Genomic DNA, 10790 nt, shown 5'->3' on the forward strand with positions numbered 1-10790 from the left:
TGAACAGAATCAGGCCACCAATCATTCCCTGTCCATCTCTTTCTGAATCTTGGCCTCCCCGCCTCCACCTGCATGATATTTGGGCAGAAAAGAGGTGGCTGGGGACAGTGTGACCAAGAGGGAATTTCACTGGGGGGAAGGAGGGGCCAGGGGTCACCCTCCTTTGTCTCCTCACTGTTCCGTCACTCTTCCTCCATCCGCCCCTGAAAGCAAAGCAGACGAAGCTCGGGGGTCAGAGCAGAGAGTGGGCCCAGTGCTTATTTCTGTTAGTGACTCTCCACATGCATTAAAGAAGCAGGGTAACCTGACAAAAGCCAGTGCGACCTCATTTGGAATGCAGTCTGGTAAGGCTCAGTTCCCCTTATGGCCGCCATGTGGTTACCTGTGTCTCTTGCAGCCAATCGGCCCCCTTGTGGGCCCTCACCAGACAGTTCCTCAACTTCCACAGCGGGCTGCAGATGTGGCCATTCTATTTTAGACTGTGGCAGGAGGAAGTGGGTTGGGACAAATGGGTCTCACACCTCCGGGGACAGCACCCGGACCTCGGCTGCCTCTGCCCTTTGCCTCAAGCTTTGGGTCAGAATCCTCGAAACTCTTGACAGCACTTTACAGTTTACAAGGCATGGATGGCCCTTGCTCTCTGACAGACTGAAAAGCAGAGGGCTTTGAGACCATGAACTGAACTGCCAAACATCACACGGCGGGTAAGAGACAACCTGGACTGGAACCCAGCGCCTTTTCACTTTGCTCCGTGTGGGATGCACAACTGAGGCACATAACGAGAGGGTGTGTTTCAGTGACCCTGTTTAAAGGGGGAAACTTAAAAAGGCACGGATTGTAAACTACAGGATGTTACACAGACACACATTCAATGATGAGAGCAACTACTGTTTCTTTTCAAATCTTTAGGAATTTTGGGGATAGTGATAGAAAAATTAGTAGAGAAATAGTAGAGAAAGAGAACATGTAACATTTGTTTGATTTTCAATGAGAGCTGCTCCTCCGCCATGCTTGACACATCATTGACACTCAATAAATATATGTTGAATGAATAAACCCATTAAACATGTGCCACATATAGCAGCAGAATTAGTATATGGATATTTTGGCTGAGGCTTGACTATTAGGTAATGTTGACAACAAGAAAAAGTGAACAAATTCATGAAGTAACTCGACTTCTGTTTTTATAGTTCAGTTTCAAAAACAGTATAGGCATATTCAACGCTATACTTTCTCCTAATGTAGTTCAAATTTGAAAGGACCTGCTGGGCGAGGCTGCTCAGTTGCATATGACCCAAGAAACCAAATATTCTTCCTAATTACTAATGCATCTTACACATTAGAGGTCACTTTTGGTCTGTGATCAATGTGGAACTTGTTAGATAAACAAAAAGCTATCTCCCGTGCTTTCCATGTAACCTAATAAATCAATTAATTATTTGTTTTTCCTGGCTGTCAGCATTTGGTCTTTAACTCTGATCTGTATAAAAATCTACTGTGTGAATGGTGTGTGTGTGTGTGTGTGTGTGTGTGTGTGTGTGTGAACATATACAGCTCTGATATCTATTACAGAGACACATGCAAATGCATACAACATAGTTTTGACTCCTGGGATCAGTATAGTAACATGTTCTTATATACTGTTGAGATGAAACACACACACATCTCTACGACTTGTACAGCTTCTCACTCGGGGAAAACTCCAGAAACAGCATGAAAAGTCACACCAGCTGCTGAAGGGGAAGTTGTCTGGGCCTCGAAATGCTGCTGTAACTGGGCTAATGTCTCCGATATTATGTCATTCATAAAACTCTATCATCCCATCCTTGTGCATCTGAATCTCATTTTTTTAAATGTGCTTTTAATTTTTGTCCCCAGACTAATTGCATCTTCCAGATCTTGTTGAATTCTGGGTAGAAAGAAGAGAAGAAGAGATAGGTCTCTCCCCTGCCGGCCCATGGGCCTGGAGCGCTTCGCTATTTTGTCTGGGAAAGAACGCAGGCATGAGAGCTACCTAAGGAAAAGAGTAGAGTGTTCCAGATCATAACAAATAACACATTATAGGTTTAAAAAAAAAAGACAGAGACACAGAAAAACTGAAAAATGTAATCAGACCAGGTTGGGATGTGTGCCGTTTACTTTTATTGGCAGCTAAAACTCATCCTGTATTGAAGAATGTTTTGAAATTTGTCCCTGTAATGTTTTCAATTAGAAGCTTTCTTACATGAGATGCATCAAGGGAAAAACAACACTTCGAGTTAGAACAGAGGTACTCCCAGAGACAAATATGATTAATGGGATAATCTCGTAGATTACAATAGTTAGAGGCAGTTCCTGCCATTCCCTCATCTCCAAGGACCGGGACGACGCACTCCCAAGCAAACAGCTGCACATTCCTCAATACCATTATTATCCAACGCGAGGCCGCACTCGCATGTTCAAATTTCCACAATATCCACATTTGGCAATTTCCTATTGTGCAACTTCAGTTTCAGAAGTTAAAGCCTCAAGTTCCATGTGATTGCTTGATAGAGTTTACAAACGGAATTGATTTTCTAAAGCATCATTAAAGGTTGCTCTGTGAGAAACCAGACAAAAGTGCCCCAACAAGTAAAACAGTTTTTTATGTGGCACATTGAAAACATAAAGGGCAGCCTTATCATCTGCCAGTCGGTCCCCTAGGGTCCCCCTAAGGAGCAGGTGAATGTTTTTATTCTTGGTTTACAGGGAAGAAACAGCAACAGAGAAGTAAAGAGACTCGCTCCCAGCTTGGCTGAACTGATGGCGGAGGAAGGATTAAGAATGCTAAGTTCCCTGTCTCTGATGTCCATTCTCAGCCCACTAGGCAAGCCATCTCCTCCTAAGACACTGCTCATCTCCACAATGAGATCCAATGAGAACAATATAAACTCCCCTGTGTCTCCGTGGCCAGTGCAAGCCATTGTGATATTGGTAGAAATGTGATTACAGGCATACCTCAGAGATATCTTGGCTTGGGTTCCAGGCCACCACAATAAAACAAATATTGCAATAAGGCGAGTCACACATATGTTTTGCTTTCCCAGTACATATAAAAGTTATGTTTACACTATAGTCTATTAAGTGTGCAATAGCATTATGTGTAAAAAAAAAACCAATATACATGCCTTAATTAAAGATATTGCTAAAAAAAATGCTATCCATCATCTGAGCCTTCAGTGAGTCATAAGCTTTTTGCTGGTGGAGGGTCTTGCCTCACTGGTGACAAAAATGCAGTATCAGTGAAGTGCAATGAAACGTGGTTTGCCTGTAGAAGCTTTTCCTTTTTTCTTTCTATGGTGGAAGTAAGGCCCTCGAAGAATCCTTTGTAAACTTCTGGACCAACAGTAACCCCCCTTCCATTGGTCCCACTCTAGTTTCCATGTTAGGTTTCCTTTCTCGTTATTAACACTTTGGGGACACACTGACTAATCTTCAATTCTAAGCAAATATTCTTCCTTGTTCAATAGGTTGGATCCTTCCATATTTTTGCTGTTTGCCAAGGAATGTTTAGCCTCTTGACATTCCTCTGCAAATTTTCTCAGATGAACAAGACGAAGCTCACACCGAATGAAATTAGAATTCAAAGGAAGTTTTTACTCAATGCCCTGCTGCCTCCTGGTTACACTATTTTCCTCTCAAAAGCAGGTGCATCCTTCTTCACCTGGAGGTCAGCATCTTGAGTCCCCTTCTCTAGTAAAACCAGAAAAATATGAAACTGTTCATACTAAGATATAAATAACTGATGACAGCTTTAAGTGCTCATAGACATTTGCATTTTGCAATATCCAAAGCTTGAAACTAAGAGAAGATGTTAGCCCGATGAAAGTTCAGGTGTGTAACAGGTGGAGAGAGACTGACATGGTGTGGAGTGAAGGAGGCAGTGGGGGAACGGTCATAGTTTCTGAAATCATCATGTATAGCAGTGGTTCTTAAACTGGAGTGTTTATTGGCATCACCTGGAGGGCTTATTAAACTGCAGCGTGCTGGCCCTATCCCTGGAGTCCCCGATTCAGTGGGTGTGGGGGTGGAGCCCAAAAATTTGCATATGTAACAAGCTCCCAGATGCTGCTGCTGGTTGGTGGACCACGCTTTGAGTAGCACTGACATCAAACATTGCATGTTCCATGGACACTGGAAGACAGTCCCAGCAGGACTTGTTCGTGATGCCCAGACTCAAACAAAGTAAGCTTTCAAAACAAGGGTTAGTACCCAAACCAGAGAAGGTAAAATGACCTACGAGAAGCTGTGTGGGTAGAATGGAGATTTTGGCTCAGTGGCCTTGCTTAGCGATTCTTTCTGACCCAGGCCATCCAAGAAAGGAGACTCGTGAGCTGGGGTTACGTTGTCAAGGACAGCTCTTCAGGATGCGGATTGAGAGCCAGCATTCTAACTGACCTCAGCTGTCACAATGGTACACAAAGAGATGTAGTTCAGTACCCAGGGATCAACCATTGGGGGTTTAGAGATCAATATCCACACCTTGAACTGCTCTTGAAAGCAAATTATAAAAGCGAACGCTGACTGCACAGGGTACAACCCAAGGTGTAAGCAATGATTTGAAAAATTCTTTAATTGAAGTCAATAGGCAACGTCTCTAGCTTTCTCCCCTCCCCTTCCACCTAGCTTGCAGAGATTTTATGTTTCTTTCAGACATCACAGATGTTGTTTAGGGGGATGGAGCAACACTGACAAGCTAAAAACCTGATCTTTTTTTTTTAACTTTATTGGGAAACAATGTGTTTTTCCCAGGATCCATCAGCTCCAATCTTAGTTATGGAAGGCGCAGCTCAGCTCCAAGTCCAGTTACCATTTTCAGTCTAATGGTGGGGGGTGCAGCCCACCATCCCATGCGGGAATCAAATCGGCAACCTTGTTGTTAAGAGCATGCGCTCTCACCAGCTGAGCCATCCAGCTGCCCACCGGCAGCTCAGCGGCAGCTCAGCGGCAGCTCAGCTTGAGTCGTTGTCTTCAATCTAGTTACAGAGGGAGCAGCTCACTGGCCCATGTGGGAATCGAACCGGCAACCTTGTTGTTCAGAGCACTCTCCAGCCAACTGAGCCACCCAGCTGCCCCCCAAATCTGAACTTTTATAAGTTTATATTAACGGGAACCTATTACCACATAGAAACTATGTGAGTCAGTGTATGTACTACTACAGACCAAAGCAGAGAAAACAGTTACCTACTGGTCTTCAACATGGGTGTTAATGATGTCACTCAGCATTCCTATTATAAGGAGGTTATAATAAGGGAGAGAATATACAGCCTGCCTCCTTAATTCTCCACCTGTAGAAAAAATGAAGAACATGGTGTTTCCCCTGTATGCGGTGAAAAAAATGAAGAAATGTGACATTCATTCTCAATGTCTATAGTATGTGCTTTGATATAAAGTACATCCAAATTAATAGTTTGTCTCCCATGGAGTTGGAAAGCTCACCATAGATTGTTTAGATTTAGAAGAACATAACTTCTCCCTGCTCCTTTCCCCTCAACAGAAAACTTCCTAAGGAACTTGAAAGGCAGGTTTGGCTATAAGTTCTGTTTAAATACACATTTAGACTTTTGAATGAATATAAACATCTTCATTACATTTTGTTTTCCTCTTTTAGCCTAAGCTTCGTCTGCTGTGGTTTCAGGCTTCTCAATGCCAAGTTGTGGGCAATCATTTTCTAAGTCAGTTAAAAGGCCTTTAGGTTAAGCAGTAATTTGGACTACAATAGCCGGTGGTGGTTCTCCAATGCAATCCTGGAGAAGGAAAGAAAACACGTCAGTCCTCTGAAGGTTGGTTCTCTTTTTCCAGAGCTCCAGTGCATTTGAGGTGCCTTAAGCCATGAATATCCCCGAATTATACAATTGGGTGGAAAATTCGATCAATTGTTTTTTTTATATAGTGTTCACATTTTGGAAAATGAATAACTTCCCTTTTTAAAGCTGGAAAGTGTGCAAAAATGAATTGGTACATCAATGTGTTTTGGGTTAAAATGTTTAAATTTCCTTAGTCTATTTAGATGTACAAATAAGAGTCAAGATCACCCGCCATCAACTCACTCTTGTAAAAATCCTTAAATGGAACCTTCTCTTTTTCACTGACTTCTCTAATCTAATATTCATTTCCTTCTAGAGGGGTAGGGGCAGGGGGTTGAGCAGACTTAAAATTCAAGTCTCCTGAAAATGCCCATGTAGTAGTTTAATAGCTTTCAGAAAACTGAATCCATTTAACCAAACAATTCATTGAGGACCCATCGCATGCCCAAAACTATGGTAGGTACTATGGGAAATTCAAAGCCATTTAAAAACACAAAATGAACACAAGTGCAAATGTTGGGGAATGATGAAGGATGACATTTGACTATATACTGATTATAAGGAAGAACATGAGAGTTAAATCATATAAAACTTCTGGATTTTGTGTCTAGAATCCTGATTCCCAATTCTTCTCTCGCTTGACAGAGAATGAATACAGAGCAGAGTTGCAGGGTGGAAAGGGGACAGATTCCTTCATTTCTGTAAGCCTCAGTCTCTTGACCCATAAAACAGAGATCATAATACCTACCTCATAGTATAGGGAGGATTAAATAACTCAGTTAAAGGATTCATTCCTTGGTAATAAAATAGGAAGAACCATTGAGGAAGATGATGCTAATAGCTGCTACTTCCACACCCACCCGGGCAGCTCTGTTCTTAATTTCCTAGAGATGCAGATGAGAGTGTGTGCCTGGGTCAGCGCAAAGGTCTCTCTTCACTTCCAGCACACAACACCTGGAGAGGAGACAGTGTGCTGAAGGGACAGTGAGCTGCTAGTCATGACAAGTCACCCTGGGCCTTGGTTTCCTCATCTGAGGAATTAAGCGATGGCCTAAATGATCCCTGTGGTCCGCCTCAGCTCTAAGCTATGGTACTGTGGTTGGTCCCTTCACAGGGAATGGAAGAGAAAGGATTTCATTTAACATTTGGTCAAGAATCCAGGTTAATAGTCCAGCACTTAACTCTTCTGCACACCTGGACAATGTGAGCATGGGTAAATCTTTTTCACTGTTGACATAAGAAGGAACTCATGAGCCCACCTTCCAGGCTAACCATGTGATGTTTACCAAACTCTGAGTTTAGAAAGATGTTCTAAAACCTGGCATTTATTGGATGTATTTGGATAGACTCTCAAGTCATGCTCCTGATACATACCGGGGTAATACACTCTACCTTAAGGTCTCGGGTGGGTTTAAGTCATATCTCAGCTGCAGTTCTTTCTTTTTATTTTAAGAGCAAAGAGTATGTGGAAACATTTTGTTTTGTGTTTTGTTTTTTATCAATCCCTGGAGCTCATGTGATATATACTTCAAGGGCCAGCCTTACTCTGGGGTTTATCGTCTTGGCAGAAAAGGCAACTGTTAGGAGGTCAGGCAAGGTCCCATTTCCTCCCCCTACAGTCGGCCAGGACCTTCCATTCCCAGACTGACTGTTACTCCTTTACTTTAGCCTTAGGGAGGCATCATTCCCTAACAGAAGGCAACACGTTGAAAAAAAAAATGTCACGTTACTCCCAGATTTACTTTTTAAAGATTGAGTCAAGATCAACCTTTGGTTAGAAGAAGAGGGGCAAATAAATTGTGTGGCCTTCAGAGAGGAGACGTGCCCTGGGATGGAGAGGACTGGGGAACCTGAGGCTGGAAGCCCCACAGTCAAATGGTGCCTTCCTACCAGTCTGTGCCAGGCAGAGTCCCAGCCACAGCACAACCAGCACAATTCCCCGGTGGGGCTTCCAGAGCTCGATTTTCCGTGGTTAAGTAAATCCTAATATTTATTTGTATTTACCAAAGCACACACACTCAACTCCCTTCCTTGCAGCCTTCTTGGTCATTAAATAGTCATCATCACTAAGTGTAGAATCGTGGATCTGAGAATCTCTGAGGTCACTTATTCTCACTTCCCACCCCAAATAGAGATTCTCTCTGGCCCGCTGAGGACCACTCTGTTGGTGCTTAAAACTTTCCAGTAATAAGGATTACCATTGCTCCCTAAGGTGCAGTATTTAAATGATGGGCTTTTTATTTTTTTTAAGTTCTTCCTGATATTGAATCAAATTCTCTCTCTCTAAACTTCAACCCATCGCTTCTAGTCCTCCAGAATTACTTTGATTCATGGATCTCAAAGTCAAATGCAAACACCTTACCTGATCAAGTTCCTTTCCTTTATTGCTCTTTTCACTGGCCTAGTTTTAGGAACAATCCTCTGAAGTCTTGGTGACTGCACATCTGACAAGCCCATGTCTAGTTCAGAAGAAGAGGAAGACTGTGGGATCCTAAGCTAACCTTAGTTCAGAGCAGACCTTAGTCCAGCATGGCTACCCCATGTGGCAAACCATGTTCTCCCTGGAGATATTCCCCAGACTTAAATAGGTTCATTTCCCAGCATTTGATAAACGATCACATTTTCTAATCATTTCTAATATCTTACTTAAAACTAATCCACAATGAATATTTTGACACAAAACCCCCAAAGAAATTGCTTCCTTTCCAAACTAACTACAAAATCAGGAAAAACTTTTTTGAAACATTCTGTAACAGACCATTCAGGAAGGCTGCCTACTGTATTTCACCGGGCTCTTCCTGACATCTAGTGGTGAAGCCTGGAAGAGTTCACAGTTCTCTGAAAGCTACTGGGAAGGTGGGGAAACAATCATCATCTTATTTAATATTTGCTCTTTGAATATTTTATTTTGTGAACCTGTAAACTGAATTCATTTTTTTATCCATTATAATGATACACTATTTTAGGTATCTTTGCTGCTTTCTACTTTTTATATCTGAGCTTACTTTGAAATCAATCAAATCTATTTTTTCACAGATGCTAGAAAAACACACCATCCTTCTTTGGGGGGGGTGGAAATGTCAATTTGGATCAGCATAAATAACTATATTTTGATCTGGAAGTATACTACAAAAATGTTTTGCATAACTATATTCATCTTCCAATGTGGGTTGAAGACTTTGGGTTCCTGTGAAATCGGAGTCATTTATAGCTAACCTTGAATGTATTGTTATTCACAATTAGAAGTAGATAAATTTCACAGATAGAGAAGCTGACAAGTCTTTAAGACTTCACACTTAGTTCTGCAGGAAGAGAAGTTAATTAGAAGTGATTATACACACATTGCGTGTGTGCGCGCGTGCGTGTGTGTGTGTTTGTGTTGTTGCACACAGACACCACGAAGGCCTTGGGAAGGTTGAATTTTTTTACGTTTTAAAAATAAACATAATCTCCTTCCCATGTGTTGCGATAAGCCCAGTAAATCTAGGAAGCTCAGCAGGATTGAACAAGGTCATTTCTTGTCAGGACTCCAAGGGGAGCAGGAAGCAACCCTGTGTATCAGATGCTGGCAACCTAATCCCTGCTCAGCACGGGCTCCCCGGGTGTGGGGGCCGCTGTTGTGCCAGGGACGCCACACTGGCAGACTGAGGCTTTGACGAGAGCATGATGGGTACCAGGACTGGGGTTCTCTACCTATTGTGCCCCTAGTAAACTGGAAATATAGCCTCAACCTGGTAAGAAAAGCCAAATTCCCACCGAGTTTGCTCACTTCTTGGGTCTGGGAAATGGGAAAGCAATCATGAAAAGATATAGCTAATCACTACCTCAAAATCAGTCTTTATTGATTTGTTCCGGGTTTTGTTGAATTTAAAAATACACATTTAATATCATATGGATTTTTTCATTAAATATTATATATATTTAATTCAAGGGCAAGCCTTTCACCAGACAGCTCATCCAGAGATTCCGAATGGGCTGTCTGGGGTGGTCCGCTGGTGGGCTTGTTGCTAGAACCGTTGGGTAGGCAGGTGTGGTGCCTGAATCAGCAGGTGGGAGGCCTGATGCTTGAGTACACAGGGACCAGCTGGTGTCTGGGTCCACAGGGGCAGGGCTAGAGCCATGTTCAATGAGTCGAGCCTGGTGCTTGTGTCTCTAGAGATGGGCCTTGGCCCTACGTTTGTGTGGGTGGACCTGGATCCTGGGCCCACAGGAGCAAACCAGGAACCAGGACCACTGGGATAGGCCTGGTGACTAGGTATGTGGGGGCCAGTCTGGTACTGGAATGGGCCTGGATCCTGGTTTCACAGGAGTCTTCCTGAGGCTGAGGCCACAGGGACCAGCCTGGCGCTTGGGGGAGCCTGGAGCCTGGGGCCAAGAGAGCAGGCCTGTAACCTGGCGTCTCACAGGCCAGCCTGGGTTTGAGCTTTCAGGGGCAGGGCTGGCCCTGGGGCAGCTCAGAAGCCAGGGTCCATGGACGCTGTGAGGGCTGGCCTGGTGTTGGGTGAGCCAGAAGCCTGGGTCTACAGTAGCCCATCTATAGCCTGTGTCCCTGGGCGTCGGACGGGTATCGGGTAGGCTAGGGATCTAAGACCACGGGGAGCCAGCCTGGTGCTGTAGTGAAAGCCTGGGTCCCTGGTATTCAGCCTGGTGCTTGGCCTGGACAGAAACCTGCGTTCACAGATGACCACCTGAAGCCTGGGTTTGCAAGAGCCCACTGGGGGCCAGGGGACATAGGAACTGCCTGGGGCAGCTGGAACTGGCAGGCACATGGGAAAGCCAGGGGTCTGGGTTCATAGGAGCCCACAGGGAGTCACCTAGGACCCCAGGAGTCAGCCTGGTGGTGGGGCTGGTGGACTCTGGGCTTCACAGGCTCACCCCTCCCCCATAGGCAGGGCGTCTCTCCACTCTGGACTGCCCAGGCTTGGGGTGGGGGTGTGATGGGGGTAACATGAATCTATCGTTCCT

Source organism: Hipposideros armiger, unplaced genomic scaffold (assembly GCF_001890085.2).
Source record: "Hipposideros armiger isolate ML-2016 unplaced genomic scaffold, ASM189008v1 scaffold_52, whole genome shotgun sequence".
NCBI lineage: Eukaryota > Metazoa > Chordata > Mammalia > Chiroptera > Hipposideridae > Hipposideros > Hipposideros armiger.